At 40.8% G+C, this 18,364-nt stretch overlaps 1 protein-coding gene and 1 long non-coding RNA gene across 2 annotated transcripts in view; one reads left to right on the top strand and one right to left on the bottom strand.

The window, feature by feature from the left end:
* RHOA (ras homolog family member A) overlaps positions 1 to 18,364 on the bottom strand; it is a 62,717-nt gene that overhangs the window by 27,456 nt on the left and 16,897 nt on the right.
* Positions 12,036 to 17,443, top strand: LOC111091330. Its single transcript, XR_005374941.1, has 3 exons — positions 12,036 to 12,136; positions 14,266 to 14,427; positions 17,225 to 17,443. It is a non-coding gene; the product is annotated as an uncharacterized LOC111091330 (long non-coding RNA).

The following is an 18,364-nucleotide window of genomic DNA, read 5'->3' as shown; positions in this document are numbered from 1 at the left end:
CCACTGGTGTTGGTAACCATGTTTAAAATCAACTGAGGGATCCCTGGGTGGCGCAGTGGTTTGGCGCCTGCCTTTGGCCCAGGGCGCGATCCTGGAGACCCGGGATCGAATCCCACATCGGGCTCCTGGTGCATGGAGGCTGCTTCTCCCTCTGACTATGTCTCTGCCTCTCTCTCTCTCTCTCTCTGTGACTATCATAAATAAATAAAAATTTAAAAAAAAAAGGGATCCCTGGTTGGCGCAGCGGTTTAGCGCCTGCCTTTGGCCCAGGGCGCGATCCTGGAGACCCAGGATCAAATCCCACGTCAGGCTCCCGGTGCATGGAGCCTGCTTCTCCCTCTGCCTGTGTCTCTGCCTCTCTCTCTCTCACTGTGTGCCTATCATAAATAAATAAAAATTTTTAAAAAAATAAAATAAAATAAAAAATAAAAATTTAAAAAAAAATTAAAAAAAATAAAGTAAAATAAAATCAACTGACCCTCAATATGAGGACTTACTTCTTTTTTTTTTTTAAGATTTTATTTATTTATTCACAAGAGACACACAGAGAGAGAGGCAGAGACACAGGCAGAGGGAGAAGCAGGCTCCATGCAGGGAGCCCGACGTGGGACTCGATCCCAGGTCTCCAGGATCACACCCTGGGCCAAAGGCAGGTACTAAACCACTGAGCCATCCGTGCTGCCTGAGGACTTATTTCTTGATCGTCAATTTTATTCCATTGACTTGTATGTCTGTCTTTATGCCAGTATCACACTGTCTTGATTACTGTTGGTTTGTAGTAAGTTTTGAAAGCAGGAGTTGTGAATCCTCCAACTGTGTTCTGTTTCAAGATTGTTTTGGCTATTCTGGGTCCCCTGGATTTCCAAATGAATTTTAGAAGCAGCCTGTCAATTTCTGCAAAGGCAGCTGAGATTTTTAATAAGGACTACACTGCACCTATATATCAATTTGAGAATTACTGCCAACTTTACGGTATTAAGTCTTCTGTTCCATGAAGACAAAATGTCTTTCCATTTATTTGGGTCATCTTTTGTTTTTGTCAGCCTTCTCCACAGCTTCCGTTTTCTCCTCTTTTATACCTAGACTCATAGGCATTTACATAGGCATTTAGTTAAGGGTGGAGAAGCCTTGTCTTCCACCACTGTGGAAACTGCCAGCAATAGTAAACACTCTAATAATGCTGTTACAAAATTTTTAATTTTTATTAACACATTTAATCCTCGTAACTGCCTGATGAGATAAAGCCTAGTATTCTCATTTCCAGATAAGGAAAATGAAGTACAGAAAGGCTAACTTGCCCAAGGTCACACAGCCAGTAAGGGGCAGAACCAGGCACTGAACAAATAAGCAATATGTTCCAGAGCCCCCATTCGTAAGGACTCCACTTTCTTGTCCTACTTCTCCCCCAAACGTCAAAAAGCAATCCTTTTCACCTCTGCCTACCCAAGTAAACCTTGGTGACACTGTGAAAAAGTCAATCAATTAATATGTAACCCAGAGTGACTGATTACTGTTATTTTTCCCTGAGTTTTTGATGTATTTATCAAAAACCTTGAGGTTTGGGGGCGCCAGGCTGGTTCAGTACACAGAGCATGCAATTCTTGATGTCAGGCTCTTGAGCTCAAGCCCCAAGTTTGGAGTAGAGATTACTTAAAACAAAACAAAAAAAGTCTTGTGGTTTCAAAACTATGTTACATTTATTTGACATTTCCCAGGTTGTTTTCTAGCCTTTTATGATTTTTTGCACACATTCTTTTTAGAATGTCATTTACATAAAAAGAGGAAGAGAGAGTTGCCAAACGTCAAGAACGTTTGAGTTGCTATGAAGTTAGCAACTCTTGGTTCTAGTGTGTCTTAAGTCTGTTTACTCTCACTGGGGGACAGATGATGTCAAGCAACAGTTGTGGCTTTCTGCACTGCAGGAAACTCTGCTACAGTAAGACTGATAAGGGGTGGCCAGCCCTTTTCACACTTCTTTTTACAAGTCTAATGATTGTGGTAACTACAGCCTATTTGCACTCCTACTTGCCTTGCTCATCTAGTTGCAGTGGGAATGGTTTGTCCATCAGACATGTTCAGGAGTTAAGAGTGGCTGCTTCCTGCACTTGGACAGGTAAACCACAACCATGTATTAACATTCAGCTCTCTCCATTTCACACAGCAGTCTTTGGTTATTTCCTCATGTTTCTGTGACCATCACGTAGACTCATTTGTCTAGATAGCTTCCTGAAGGTTTTCTGGAGTATTCATTTAGCCCAGAGTTTAGTATACAGCATTCTAGTCTTCCTAGCTTCATTGAATTGGAAATTTAAAATAACTGCTCACTGGACAAAAATAAAATACTGTAAGGCACTAATAATGACTAATAATGACTATATTTTTAATCGTTCAATCATAGTTTTCAATTAACAAAATAATCTTTTTTTTTTTTTTTTTTTTAATTTTTATTTATTTATGATAGTCACAGAGAGAGAGAGAGAGGCGCAGAGACACAGGCAGAGGGAGAAGCAGGCTCCATGCACCGGGAGCCCGATGTGGGATTCGATCCCGGGTCTCCAGGATCGCGCCCTGGGCCAAAGGCAGGCGCCAAACCGCTGCGCCACCCAGGGATCCCACAAAATAATCTTATTAAGAAAAATATCTAGCCACGACAATTCAATATCCTGAGTCTCTAGACAGTGGTTCTCAAAGTGGTCCCCAGACTAGTGCTATCAACATCACCTGACAACCTGAAAGAAATGAAAATTCCCAGCTCCCACTACAAACCTACTGAATCAGAACTTCTGGGAGTGAGTCCATTAATCTGGGCTTAAACAAGCCCTCCAGGGTATTTGGACTCATGCTCAACTTTGAGAACCTCGGATTTAGTGTATGCGTTTCTTTACTGTACAGGTAAAATGAAGTGCCCACTCACCAGGTACCCAAGGGTAATTTTTAGTGAGTCTTAAACAATTTCTCTGAAATCTTTTTATCTGCTTCTTTAGTAATCATCTGAGCTATTCTGCCACTCTTTTAGCTTCTATTATAAAATTTCAATCTACACCCTACTATGTTTCATAGGCATCTTATTCGCCCAAGCAGATTGAATTTTTTAGTCTAAAGTAATCCTTTTTTATCAAAAGCAGCTTTCTAAAATGTCCAGTAAAGAGGAAAAGGTGTTGAATACCATCATTAGTCATCACATCAAGTTAAAGCCACAACAAAGGGCATCTGGGTGGTCTAGTCAGTTAAACATCTGAATCTAGATTTCAGCTTGGGTCATGGTCTTCAGTCTCCTGAGATCAAGCCCCACCTCGAGCTCCATGCTCAGCATGTAGTCCATGCTTGTTCTCTCCTTCCCCATTACCCCCACCCACATGCATGTGCCCTCTAAAATGAAGAAAAAAAAAAATCTTAATAAAAAAGTTTCAAGCCACAATGAGACATTGATACAAACCCACCAGCATGGCTAAAATGTAAAAAGTGCTGATCGGGGGCACCTGGGTGGCTGAGTTGGTTAAGCATCCAACTCCTGATTTCAGCACAGGTCATGACTCAGGGTCAGGAGATGCAGCCCCAAGTTGGCATGGAGCCTGCTTAAGATTCTCTCTCTCCCCCTTTGCCCCTCCCAACCCCCCAACATGTACACCCATCTCTCAAAAAAAAAAAAGTGCTGCTGGATGCGAAATAACTGGAACTCACATTTACTACTGGTGGGAGTATACAACCAACTTTGCAAAACTGTTTATTAGCATGTACTAAAGCAGAACATTCAATCTTAGGTATAAACCCACAAAAATGTGTAGTAAGTATACCAAACATATGTGCAACACTTCCTAATAGAAACAATCAGGGCAGCCCTGGTGGCTCAGCGGTTTAGCATCACCTTTGGCCCAGGGTGTGATCCTGGAGACCCGGGATCGATTCCCACATTGGGCTCCCTACATGGAGCCTGCTTCTCCCTCTGCCTGTGTCTCTCATGAATAAATAAATAAAATCTTAAAAAAAAAAAAAGAAACAATCATCAGTCAATAGTTGAATGGATACATGATGTTGTGTCAAAGAACAGATTACACACCAATGAAAGCCAACTGCTATTCGAAGCAACTTGGATGAATCTCTGGAAAATTGTTAAACAAAATAAACCAGGCCCTAACAAAATCCAGCAAAGAAAAAAATTTTTTTAAGATTTTATTTGTTTATTCATGAGAGACACACACAGAGAGAGGCAGAGACACAGGCAGAGGGAGAAGCAGGCTCCATGCAGGGAGCCCGACGTGGGACTTGATCCCGGGTCTCTAGGATCACGCCCTGGGCTGAAGGTGGCGCTAAACTGCTGAGCCACCCGGGCTGCCCCCAGCAAAGAAATTTAAATCCAGGTAAAACCAATAAATAGTGAAAGAAATTAGACTAGTCCAGGATGCCTTAAGAAGATGACGACACAGGGAAGCTTTGGGGATGCTAGTTGTGTTGCTTCTTGTTCTTAATGGTGGCTACATGTATCTGCTTTATTTGTGAAATTCACTGAACTGTGCACACAATTAACTGTGTGTTTTTTTTAAGATTTATTTTTTTATTTATTCAGAGAGAGCGAAAGAGAGGCAGAGACACAGGCAGAGAGAGAAGCAGGCTCCAAGCAGGGAGCCAGACGTGGGACTCGATCTCGGGTCTCCAGGATCACACCCCGGGCTGCAAGTGGCCCTAAACTGCTGCGCCACCGGGGCTGCCCACAAAATTAACTGTTAATCAAAAAAATTAATTCCTGCATGATTAGTTCTTTTACTTAACACTTCTTTCCAAGTGCATTTTTTTCTTTAATTTTACTTATTCATGAGACACAGAGAGAGGCAAAGGGAGAAGCAGGCTCCATGCAGGGAGCCCGATGTGGGACTTGATCCCAGGACTCCAGGATTACGCCCTGAGCCAAAGGCAGGTGGCTCAACTGCTGAGCCACCCAGGGGTCCCTTTGTATCATGTTTTCTTTACTGCTTCCCCCTCTGGTATCTTAAGAATTTTTAAGAGTTTAGTCTTTGTTTTCTTTCTTTTTTTATGTATCTTCCCATGCCTCCCCACCCCCCCCCCAAGTACAGACTATTTAAGTTATTGAGAGTAGCCAAAAAATAGTCAAGGAAGGTTCATCTCTCATGTAGTAATCATCTAATGGATGTTTATTTTGATTTTATAGGTTCTTGTAAATGGAATGCAAGTGAAGAATTCAGTCTGTCATAGTTTATATATTATTACTACAATCTCGTGATCTTCTCATACCTAGCTAAGAGAATCACTCAAGGAATCAGAATTTGTATTATAAAAATTAATTTGGGAAGAAAAGAATACTTTTAGAAAGGCCAGAATAGATGCTGTCTGCTTTCATTCCATCTACAAAAGCAACTTTTCCCTTCTGCAAATGGGTTCTCATTTCATTGTTAACACTTTTTTTCAGGATTAGTGGAAGGTAGTTTATATTAAGGATTCAGCATCACTCCATTTCTGTCATCATAAGGAGATGTCACCACAAAGAATACTTTGTACAGCAAAAAAGCTCTGAAGGCCAAAGACCTGTATAATGGAATCTACAAAACACCGTTGAAAAAATTAGACATGAATGAAAAGATATCCCATGTTCATGGATTAAAGGACTTGATGTTGTTAAGATAACAATACTATATGATCTACAGAGGGGCACGGGCATCTGGCTGGCTCAGTCAGTAGAGTATGTGACTCTCGATCCCGGGTTGTAAGCTCAAATCCCACACTGGGTGTAGAGATTACTTAAACAAAAAACTTACTTTTTTTTTTTTTTTAAAGATTTTATTTATTTATTCATGAGAGACACACACAGAGAGAGGCAGAGACACAGGCAGAGGGAGAAGCAGGCTCCATGCAGGGAGCCCGATGTGGGACTCAATCCGGGTACTCCAGGATCACGCCCTGGGCCAAAGGCAGGCGCTAAACCGCTGCGCCACCCAGGAGTCCCACCAAAAAAAACTTTCTAAAATGATCTACAGACTAATATAAACCCTATCAAAATGCCAGTGTATATAAAAAGACATATAGTCGGGATCCCTGGGTGGCGCAGCGGTTTGGCGCCTGCCTTTGGCCCAGGGCGCGATCCTGGAGACCCAGGATCAAATCCCACGTCAGGCTCCCGGTGCATGGAGCCTGCTTCTCCCTCTGCCTATGTCTCTGCCTCTCTCTCTCTCTCTCTCTCTCTTCTGCCTCTCTCTCTCTCTCTGTATGACTATCATAAAAAAAAAAAAAAAAAAAAAAAAAAAAAAAAAAGACATATAGTCATATGAGATAGGACAAAGAGACCAGAAATAAACCTTAACAAATATGGTTAATTGAATTTTGACATGGTACCAAGATATTTTTTGAGAAATTGACAGTCTTTTCAATAAACGGTACATTGGGAAACTGGATATTCACAAGTAAAAGAATTTAGACTCTTACCATGTACCATAAACAAAATTAACTCAAAATGGATAAAAGACCTAAACCTAAGAATAAAATTATAAAAAGCCTAAAATATTCAGGGAAAATTGTGTCACTGGATTGAGCAATTATTTTTTTCAATATGACCCCAGAGGCAAAATTAATACAAGTACATCTGTCTTCAAAATTATTAACCTTCATGCTTGAAAGGACACCATCAACAGCATAAGCAGGCAACACACAGAATGGGAGAAAATATTTGTAAACCATGTATCTGATAAAGGATTAACATCTCGAATATATAGAGAACTCTTAAAACTCAGCAACAATAAAGAACCATTTGAGGGCAGCCCCCGTGGCACAGCGGTTTAGCGCCGCCTGCAGCCTGAGGTGTGATCCTGGAGACCCAGGATCAAGTCCCACATCGGGCTCCCTGCATGGAGCCTGCTTCTCCCTTTGCCTGTGTCTCTGCCTCTCTCTCTCTCTCTCTGTGTCTCTATGAATAAATAAAATCTTAAAAAAAAAAGAAAAAATTATCAACATCACTAATTATTAGGGAAATGCAAATCTAAACTATGAGGTAACACCTCACACCCATCAGGACAACCACTGTTTAAAAAAAAAAAAAAAAAAAAAAAAAAGAGGGCAGCCCAGGTGGCTCAGCGGTTTAGCGCAGCCGTTAGCTCAGGGCCTGACCCTGGAGACCCGGGATGGAGTCCCATGTCGGGCTCCCTGCATGGAGCCTGCTTCTCCCCCTGCCTGTGTCTCTGCCTCTCATAAATAAATAAAATCTTAAAAAAAAAAAAAATAACAAGCATTGGCAAGAATGTAAAATGGTATAGCTGCTGTGGAAAGCAGAGCAGTTCCTCAAAAAAATCAGAAACTGAATTAGCATATTACCCAGCAATTCCACTTCTGGGTATATACCCCAAAGAACTGAAAACAGGGTCTCGAAGAGATACAAGTATGCTCACGTTCATAGAACCATTATTTATAGTAGCTAAAACATGGAAGCAATCCATGCATCCATTAAACAGAATAGGTAAACAAAATGTGATATATATACAATGGAGTATTGTTCAGTTATAAAAAGAAAGGAAATTTTGCAATATACCAGGACATGGATGAACCCTAAATGACATTATTCTCACTGAAATAGTCATTTATAAAAAGACCAATACTGTATGAATCCACTTATATAAGGTACTTATTAGAACAGTTGAAATCATAAAGACAGAAAGCAGAATGGTGATTGTCAGGGACTAGAGTAGGGAGCAATGGAGAGTTAATGTTCAGTGAGTACAGAATTTCAGATTTACCAAGATGATTGATGGTGGTAATGGTTACACAACAATGTGAATGTGTTTAATACCACTGAACTGTACATTTAAAAATGGCTTAAAAAAAAAAAAAAAGGCTAAGATGGGGGGTGCCTGGGAGGCTCAGTCGGTTTAGCTTCAGTCATGATCTCAGGGTCCTGGGATCAAGCCCAGAGCTGGGTTCCCTTCTCAGTGGGGAGTCTGCTTCTCCCTCTGCCTCCCACTCCTCGCCCCTACTTGTACTCTCGCACACTTTCTCTCAAATAAACAAACAAAATCTTTTTTAAAATGGCTAAGGCGGTAAATTTGTTATGTGTATTTTAACTCAAGAGAAAAAAAGTGATTAGTAGGCCTAAATCTGCACACTGATTCAGAAGACAGAAGCAAATGAGTTTTACAAAAGACAGGATGGTTCCCCTCCAGTTGTTGGCAGGTGCCTATGCTTCATCCATATCGCCCAAAGGCTGTTAAGAGGCGATCGCCTGACAATCCATGCCAGGGCTTAGTCCAGTCTTTATGTGAAATGCTAGTCAGTTTGAAATACTGAATATGTAACAAGTACAGATGGAACAGGAAACATACGGCCTAATCCTGGGCTCAAAATTCTAAGAAAAAATTACAAACGTTAATGGTGGCAATAGAGAAACTAAAACTCTCTCCAGAAATCTCAAAAGGGAGGAAAGCCTGGGTGGCTCACAAGTTGAGCATCTGCCTTTGGCTCAGGGCGTGATCCTGAGGTCCCAAGATCAAGTCCCTCATTGGGCTCCCTGCATGGAGCCTGCTTCTCTCTCTGCCTATGTCTCCGTCCCCCTCTCTCTGTGTCCCTCATGAATAAATAAAATTTTAAATGAATGAATCTCAAAAGTGGGCACCTAGGTGGCACAGTCTTGTCTCAGCGTCATGAGTTCAAACCCCAAGTTGGGCTCCATGCCCATCATGCAGCCTACTTCTTAAATATATTTTTAAAGATTAGCTAGATAGATAGACTGATCATTCACTCATTCATTTGAGAGAGAGAGACAGAGAGAGAGTGCTCGCGTGAGCACACAAGCTGGAGGAGGGAGGGAGACACACAACAGAGGGAGAAGCAGGCTTTCTGCTAAGCTAGGAGCCTGACGCAGGGCTTGATCCCAGGACCTTTGTATCATGACCTGAGCCGAAGGCAGATGCTTAACCAACTAAGCATGACCTGAGCCGAAGGCAGATGCTTAACCAACTAAGCCACACAGGTGCCCAAGCGTGGAGTCTACTTAAAAAAAAAAAAAAAAAAAAAAAAAAAAAGGCCAAAGGAATCATGGTTACTAATATGAAAGAACAGACAATAGGAGGGGAAAATAGGGAATCAAAGTGAAAAGTTTACTTGATGAATAAGAGTGAAGAAGTCATCTAACAGATCTTCAAAGAGTTCAGAGTGACAAGCGCAGGTAACAAGTTGTTGCAAATATTGTGATTTGAGATTTTAAAAAGCATAGCTTAATAATTATAACTGGAACAAAGATGAGCAGAAAGCTGCTCAAGGTTAGGCATCTACAGGATTCCGAAGACATTTCAATGACAGAAAATAAACAGTACCTACTATATATATATATATGTTTATACACCAATCATTAATAACTATAGAACTGTTGGGAGTGCCTGGCTGGCTCAGTTGATGGGAGTATGTAACTCCTAATCTCAGGGTTGTAGGCTTGAGCCCCACTCACCTTGAGTGTAGAGATTACTTAAAAATAAAATCTTAAAAAGCAAACTATGGAGCGCCTGGATGGCTCAGTTAAGCATCTGCCTTTGGCTCAGGTCATGATCCCAAGGTCCTGGGATCAAGCCTCACATCGGGCTCCCTGCTCAGTAGGCAGCCTGCTTCTCCCTCTCCCTCTGCTGCTCTTTCTAATAAATAAAATCTTTAAAAACAAAAACTCTGTACCTGCCTACAAAGTTGGCTTTACTAAGCAATTAAGCCAGTGTAACAAACAAGAATTTCACCTAGAGTTAGGTAAGAAAGATGGTGGAATAGAAAAATCAGCTCAAGGATCAAAGATCAGAAATTTAGTTTAGGGCAGCCCAGGTGGCTCAGTGGTTTAGTACCGCCTTCGGCCCAGGGCATGATCCTGGAGACCTGGGATTGAGTCCCACATCAGGCTCCCTGCATGGAGCCTGCTTCTCCCTCTGCCTGTGTCTCTGCCTCTCTCTCTCTCATGAATAAATAAAATCTTAAAGAAAGAAAGAAAGAAGAAAGAAAGAAAGAAAGAAAGAAAGAAAGAAAGGAAAGGAAATAGAAAGAAAGAAAGAAAGAAAGAAAGAAAGAAAGAAAGAAAGAAAGAAAGAAAGAAAGAAAGAAAGAAAGAAGAAGAGAAGAGAAGAGAAGAGAAGAGAAGAGAAGAGAAGAGAAGAGAAGAGAAGAGAAGAGAAGAGAAGAAAGAAAAGAAAAGAAAAGAAAAGAAAAGAAAAGAAAAGAAAAGAAAAGAAAAGAAAAGAAAAAAGAAATTAATTTAGTTTAAATCCAGATAATGGGACACCTTGGTGGCTCAAGGTTTGAGAGTCTGCCTTCGGCTCAGGGTGTGATCCCAGTCTGGGGATCGAGTCCCGCATCAGGTTCCCTGCGAGAAGCTTACTTCTCCCTCCGTCTATGTCTCTGCCCCTCATGAATAATAAGTAAAATCTTAAAAATAAATAAATAAACCCAGATAGCAAAGATACGTTCTGGGTTTTAAGGACAGCACTGCAGAATCAATGTTTTCCAAAAAAGCTCTCTGAAATTAAAAGTCACCCTCAAGTCTCCAGGTAAAGGGTCCAATTGACTGTATTCCACTAACATCTGCATCACAATACAATTTTATAAAATTAAAGGCATATTTGGTTCTAGACCTCCTTTTGTCTATGAAGCCTCCTAACCTCCTGTCTATATAGTAAGTATTTACCTTTCACGAAAACAAAAGTCACTTCTTTCCCCATGTCTTTCCTTTTTTCAACCCACCCAACTTACTTCATAAATTTCTTCACACTTATTTATCACTCATATTTAATCAAGACTCTTTACTAGACTGAGTTAATTTAGAGCAGGGACAGTATTATTCATCTTCACACCACCAATGTCAGACACCATTAGATTATCTACATGCATTTGCGGAATGGAAAAAAAAATACACTGTGTAATCCACCAGCGGCTGCTATATACAAAAATAAAATTTTAACTTCAAATCCACCTTTCGAAGGAGGCACATGTGAAGCTCTCCTCAACATCCTGAAGATTTCCCTCATATCTGAATCATACACAAGCAGGGAGAAAGCCAAAGACTTCTATAAGAGTTACAAACTGGAATATAAAAATAGTGAAAAAAAATATATGGGGAGCAGAGTCATTGTTTGAAGCATCTGAACATAGAGAATGTTTGGGCTGCATTCATTCCCAAAGATGGTACTGTCACAGTTCCACTGCCTAACACAGTAGCCACTAGTCACATGTGACTATTTCTTAATTAATTGAAATTTTAAAATTCACTTCCCTGGTCCCAATGGCCACATTTCAAATACTCAACAGACCCACAGTACTATTATACTGGGCAGGGCAGATACTGAACATGTCCATGGTCACAAAGTCTACTGGACAGCACTATTCTAAACAATTCTATCATGGCTGGCAGACAGAATTCTTATTCAATGTTCTCAATTTTTTTGCATGCTACAAGGATCTGCCAAAGAAAACATACTCATAATTTCATCCTATAGGTTTTGTAGAAAACATTTAATCAGGTCACTTAAAGACAAATTCTGGCAGGCACTTCCACCTATCCTTCATGCTCTTCCAAGTCACTCTTCCACCCACTACTTCAATACAATGGCAATCACCTCCTTGCTAGGTCCAGTGCCCTTGTCTCAATTCTCATCTCCTTTATACTTGATCAGCTTAACACAAAGTGTGGGTTTTCTCTGTTCTAGGTGCTAGAGAGCAGCCTTATCTGGAAGACAGTCTTCAAGAAAATACAATGTAATTAAATGCTGTAACAGAAATTCTTCCTCTTTGGTATGAATAAAAAGTAAGCAATTCTTCCAGAAGGCTTCAGAAAAGGTTAACATCTGACCTAGACCTCGAAGAACAAGTACACTGAGGAGTTGAGAAGAATGGTAGCAGTTTAGAATATTTCCTAATGTGAGCAACAGCCTGAATAGATAACCTCAATGACCCTTAATATAAGAATTCAGAGAGGAGACTGATGGAAAATGAAGCTAGAAATATGAGTGATAGACTGGAGGATCTGGAATGTCATGCATAGCAACGTGTGTTCTATTCTGTAAGCAAGGGAAAGCCAAGGAAACAGCACAATCAGATCTGTCATTTACAAAGACAGCCTAAGCAGCAGCATGACAAATGGCTAGGAGATGAACTGGACAGGGATGAGAAGACCATGGTGAGGGTATTAGAGTGCCCTGGAGAAGAGAGAAGCCTAATATCTAACAGGCTTTTTCCTAACCCTACATATCCCCTCTCCTCTCCAACCAGATGAAAAAGATTAGTGCCCAGATAAGTTGTTATTACAGGTAAAAACAGGATAGCCCTTAAGTGTATGGAATGGGAAACAGTGATGTATCCAAAGAGACTGCTAGTAACATGAAAAAGGTAGGCATAAAGAAGCCAGAGATATTTGAAGAGAACAGTCAGAAAGTCGTTGATGACAACGAGCACCAAGAGAAAGGAAGAGGGCATTTCAAGGAATAGGTTCATATTACATAGCTAGTGAAAAGGGCATAGGCATAGCAACCAAAAGGCCTCGAGGAACACAGGGAAAACCCTTTTTCAGTTGAGGAAAGAATACTACTTTAGACTGTGGTGGACTGAGGAGACAAGGAGGGCACTGAGGCAGGTGGTATAAAACGCTTTCAAAAAGTCAGGAAATGGGGGACCTGGGTGGCTCAGTGGTTGAGCATCTGCCTTTGGCTCAGGTCATGATCTGAGTCCCAGGATCAAGTCCCACATAGGGCTCCCTGCATGGACCCTACTTCTCCCTCTGCCTAGGTCTCTGTCTCTCTCATGAATAAATAAAATCTTAAAAAAAAGAAAAAGAAAAAACATGCTGGGGAAAAAAAGAAGAAAACACGGTCTGGAAGGTGTGGTAGAGACTGCTTGTCATCTGTCTCATTATCTATCATTCTCTTTTTTGGTCGTGTGGTTGCCAATAATAAAAACTACATTTCTTGGCCTCTGCTGCAGCTAGGTGAAGTCATTAATGGCTGGCCAGTGGACCATATGCTGAATGAGGCAGGAGAGGGGAGAACTGCTACAACGATGTTTGGAGATTAAAGGGAACATATCGGGATCCCTGGGTGGCGCAGCGGTTTGGCGCCTGCCTTTGGCCCAGGGCGTGATCCTGGAGACCCGGGATCGGGTCCCATGTCGGGCTCCTGATGCATGGAGCCTGCTTCTCTCTCTGCCTGTTTCTCTGCCTCTCTCTCTCTCTGTCATAAATAAATAAAAAAAAAAATTAAAAAAAAAATTATAAAGGGAACATATCTACAACAAGTGGAGGAGAGAACCCTGGACATGAACTATGGACTCCTTTTTTTTTTTTTTTTTTATTTTTATTTATTTATGATAGTCACAGAGAGAGAGAGAGAGAGAGAGGGGCAGAGACATAGGCAGAGGGAGAAGCAGGCTCCATGCACCGGGAGCCCGACGTGGGATTCAATCCCGGGTCTCCAGGATCACGCCCTGGGCCAAAGGCAGGCGCCAAACTGCTGCGCCACCCAGGGATCCCTCCTTTTTTTTTTTTTTTTTAAGATTTTATTTTAATTAATTAATTAATTTATATTTTTATTTATTCATGAGACCCACACACAGAGAGAGACAGAGACACAGGCAGGGGGAGAGAAGCAGGCTCCATGCAGGGAGCCTGATGCAGGGCTCGATCCTGGGACTCCAGGATCAGGCCCTGGGCTGAAGGCAGGCACTAAACTGCTGAGCCACCCAGGGATCCCAAACTATGGACTCCTAAGTGACTGCTCCAAAAAGAGGAGGAAGCAGACCACAAGAGCCAAACATTGGCGAGTGAGTAGATATAATGGCAGACCCTTCTAGTTGCTTCCATTTTCTCAATTAAGTAAAAAGCAAGATCATCAGTTGACAGTGAAGCTGGGAAAGGGAAACAAAGTTTGAGCTAAAGGTGGTGGTGCAATCTAAAAATAGGAGAGGGGTGCCTAGCGTAGCTCAGTAATTAAGCATAGGACTCCTGATTTCAGCTCAGTTCATGATCTCAAGATTGTGGCATCCAGCCCCTACAGCTCTCCTGGAGATTCTCTCCCTCTGCCCCTATTACCCTAAAATAAACAAGATCTTAAAAGAGAGAGAGAGATCCATCCTGGGATCTCACCTCCTAGAGGCTATAAAAGTATACTTATCCCCTTTCCCCCTTACAACTTCCCTAGGTTAGCCTCTTTTCCCTGTAAGGAGGTAAAAGATTATTATCTGTGTTCAAGTACAATATAACACTACCAACAACTGATTCCCACCACTCACATAATACCTTTCTTTATCTCCTTTTAGGCCAAGAGTTACAACCTCCCCCAGAGAGGCCTCCCTGACTACTCACTCTTCATCCCTGAACTTGTATAGCACTTGGTCCAATAGGGGCTGCTTCCCAAAGATTATGTAAGCCTGCATCACTTGATATTGTTTGCAGTAGTAGAAAGAAGGCTCTGGAACCAGGTACTAGTATTCAGAGAAGCTGTGAATCTTTGGGCAAGTTACTTAACCCCTGTACTTCTACTTTCTCATCATCTGTACCAATGGGGAAAATAATGGTTCCTACCACCACAGGACAGTAGTAATTACTGAATGAGTTAATAGAGAAAAGAGCTTAGAATAAACAATACCTAGGATATAACAGTTAATGTTTAACTGTTGGATACTACCAATTGTAAATTTCAGTAAAAAAGACTATCTTCATTTCTATATTCCCCACACCTAATAAAAAAAAAAATAGCACTAAACGAAGTGTTTGCCTACTAAAGGATAAGAAATCTAGCCTTCTTAATAGAAAAAATACATTGGTATGGGGTGCCTGCCTGGCTCAGTTGGAAGAACATGCAAATCTTGATCTCAGAGCCATGAGTTTGAGCGTCAAGATGGATGTAGAGATTACCAAAAAAAAAAAAAAAAAAAAAAAAAAAGAAAGCATTGGTATAAGAAAGAGTTAATTTAACTTTTTGAAAGGAAACTTTCAAAATCTCAGGTTACTAAGATTAGACATTAGCCTTCAAATTTACTTCCTCTTAAGCACTTCCCTTCTTTTCTAAATTGGCCTTAAGTCTCATTCTTCAACTAGGAAGTTACTTCTTTTCAAACAAGACTTACAAATAACAAACTACTGTACATAAAACTCCCTAGTCTGTACATTGATGTATGGAATAATATGGGGGGTGGGGACGACTAAACATCTATCTTATCATCTTACATATGGCAAGAGCACTGAAGACAATAAGTACTCCTGGAACTATTTTTTTTTTAAGATTTTATTTATTTATTCATGAGAGACAGAGAGAGAAAGGCAGCGACAAAGGCAGAAGGAAAAGCAGGCTCCATGCAGGGAGCCCAATGTGGGACTCGATCCCGGGATACCAGGATCAAGCCCTGGGCTGAAGGCAGGTGCTAAACCGCTGAGCTACCCAGGTGTCCCTCCAGGAAAAAAATTTTTTTAAGTTTTTTGTTTTTGCCTTTTTTTTTTTTTTTTTTTTTTAAGTAATCTGTACACCTCAAAGGTATAACCTAGGAACCAAGAATCACCCACTCTACCAACTGAGCTAGCCAGGCATCCCATTCTTGGAGTATTTTAGAGCAGCAATTACTTTTTTTTTTTAAGATTTTATTTGATGGGCAGCCCAGGTGGCTCAGCGGTTTAGCGCCGCCTTCGGCCCAGGGTGTGATCCTGGGGACCTAGGATCGAGTCCCACGTCGGGCTCCCTGCATGGAGCCTGCTTCTCCCTCTGCCTGTGTCTCTGCCTCTGTGTCTCTCGTGAATAAATAAATAAAATCTTTAAAAATTTTTTTCAAGATTTTATTTGACAGAGAGAAAGAGTGAGAGAAACAGCACAAGTGCAGGTAGAGCAGGAAGCCCAACACAGGGCTTGATCCGAGGGCCCTGAGATCATGACTTGAGCTGAAGGCAGATACTTAACTGGGCCACTCAGGCACCCCTAGAGCAGCAATTTCAACTGCTGAAGATATTCGTTATAGAAGATCAAAAATAACTTATTAACATAAATAACTAAAGCACTGAAGACTGTGCTAAAGCGCAATTCAGTTTTTCCATAAATTAGAGTACATTCAAGGGTAGGGTTTTTTCAAAATTGAAACTTTTCCCAATCTAGCAAATAACTATTTTTTAAGGATTTTTTTTTAAGATTTTATTTACTTACTTGAGAGAGAAAGCACAAGCAAGAGGGGAGGAGGAGGGAGAAGCAGACACCCTGCTGAGCAGGGAGCCTGACACAGAGCTCAATCTCTGGATCTCTTGAGAGAGGGAACATGAGGTACTCTCATGAGGTGTGGGGCAGAGGGAGAAGCAGATTCCCCACTGAGCAGGGAGCCTGATGTGGGGCTCAATCCCAGAACTCCAGGATCATGACCTGAGCTGAAGGCAGATGCTTAACCTACTGAGCCACCCAGGCACCCCTAAGAATAAGTGTTTTTAAGGCCTATTAGGATTCCCTTCTTGTACTCTAGTAAGTGGTCCCAAACAGCAGGGAAAAGGCCTGGAAATTGTGCATTACAATCACCATATTAAATAATGGTGATTATTTAATATAGTTGGAGGAAGGTATGATTACATGCACTCCAATTCCTACCTCATCCACACCTTCTAGGAGGGGCCACCTTACACGTTCTCAGAGTTGCAGGTGATTTTCACCCACCTCCCATCCCCACCCAAAATATTACCAAAAATCTTACTTGACCAAACATTACATTTGGGTTTCAAAATCTGAGTCCCATCCTGCATGTGTCTAATGAACATGCAGTACCATATGGACTACTCAGTAAAATTAGAAATATTCATTACATAGACAGATCCCATGTAGACTAGCCAAAGTAAAAGGTTCTACTAGAAATTAATTTTAGGGACACCTGGGGGGCTCAGTTGATTAAGTGTGGGCCTTCAGCTCAGGTCATGATTCTTCTGTCCTGGGATCAAGTCCCATCTCAGGCTCCCTGCTGAGTAGGGAATCTGCTTTTCCTTCTTTCTCTGGCCCTCCCACCTGCTATGTGCTCTCTCTCAAATAAATAAAATCTAAAAAAAAAAAGAAGAAGAAACTAATTTCAGTTCTAGGCAGCAATAGTTATTGAGTTATAGTGGTAAAGGAGCTACACTAAGAATTAAACCAGGCTCTATTACCTACCAGCTTTGTGCCCCATGAAATCTTCTAAAAAGAGTTGGTATGAAGATTAAGACAAAATGACCTACTGAAAGTAGGTCAGTGTTCAATAAATGTTTCTCCTTATTATTTAGGTCTTATTTTGGACAAATAGCAACTCCCTCCAAATTCCAACTGTCCAGAAATTGAAGACCAGTTTGCAATATGGCCTGACCTGAAAAGAATGTTGTTTTTCCTAAAATGAAACTTTTACCAGTCTAGCAAATATATTTGACTCTTGAACAAACCAGGTTTGAACAGCACTGGTCCATTTATATGCAGACCTACAGTAGAGTCCTAAATGTATTTTCTCTTCCTTATGATTTTCTTAGTATCCTTTTTCCTTTTAGTTTACTTTACTGTAAGAATACAGTATGTAATATGTATAACATACTCAATGTGTTAATTGACTATCAGGCTTCCAATCAACAGTAGGCTATTAGTTACATTTTCAGGGAGTGGAGTTATATTCAGATTTTGGTCACCTAACCCCCATTTGTTCAGGAGTCACCTGCAATTAGTTTTCCAAAGTATCCTACCCATACCTCATTCCACTCTCTTTCCTGTTAAAAAAAGTAATAAATTACTATTCAGCTTACTTCTCACTGTCTAGAATTATAGGCCCAGAATGGTTCATCTAAAAGCCTTGGGACTAGAGGTTTCAAAACTCAGAATTCTTCAGATTTTAGAAAGATGATACAGTGCAAATGCCAAATACTCCATAATACACTCAATGGGTTAATACTTCAGTAAAATACACGAACATTCATACTAAGGAGGATAAAGCCTAAGCAACCTCTCATCAGTTCAGTTCAGGTTTTGCCATCAAAAACAGTTGTGGTTTTCAGAACTTTCCAAAAGGCAGTTATGAAAATCCTTAACCCAATGCCAGTTTGTTTTAAACATAGACACACAATCACATTCTTCTCAATACTTTTTAAGTACCTTTTCTAATGCCTTTAAGTCTCATTTTTCCTGACTGATAACGATGCTATTGTCTCAGAGAACTGGACTGAGCCCCTCTTGCTATTTCTTTTGGGAAGTTAAAACAAAATAGGCTTTAAATTAATAAGTTAAGGATTGGGTATGGTGTGTATTTAAGCTAAACTTCAGGGCTGACAATAATTTGAATTCTACAAGCTAAAACAAAATCAAACAAAAAACACCTAAAAAATGAATTCTATAACCTAAATTAACTGAGTAATTTCAATAACTTGTTAAGGGACTACACATTT

The sequence above is a fragment of the Canis lupus genome, chromosome 20 (assembly GCF_011100685.1).
Source record: "Canis lupus familiaris isolate Mischka breed German Shepherd chromosome 20, alternate assembly UU_Cfam_GSD_1.0, whole genome shotgun sequence".
Classification (NCBI taxonomy): domain Eukaryota; kingdom Metazoa; phylum Chordata; class Mammalia; order Carnivora; family Canidae; genus Canis; species Canis lupus.
The sequence above is the reverse complement of the archived record's forward strand: the minus strand, read 5'-3'. Positions and strand labels throughout refer to the sequence as shown.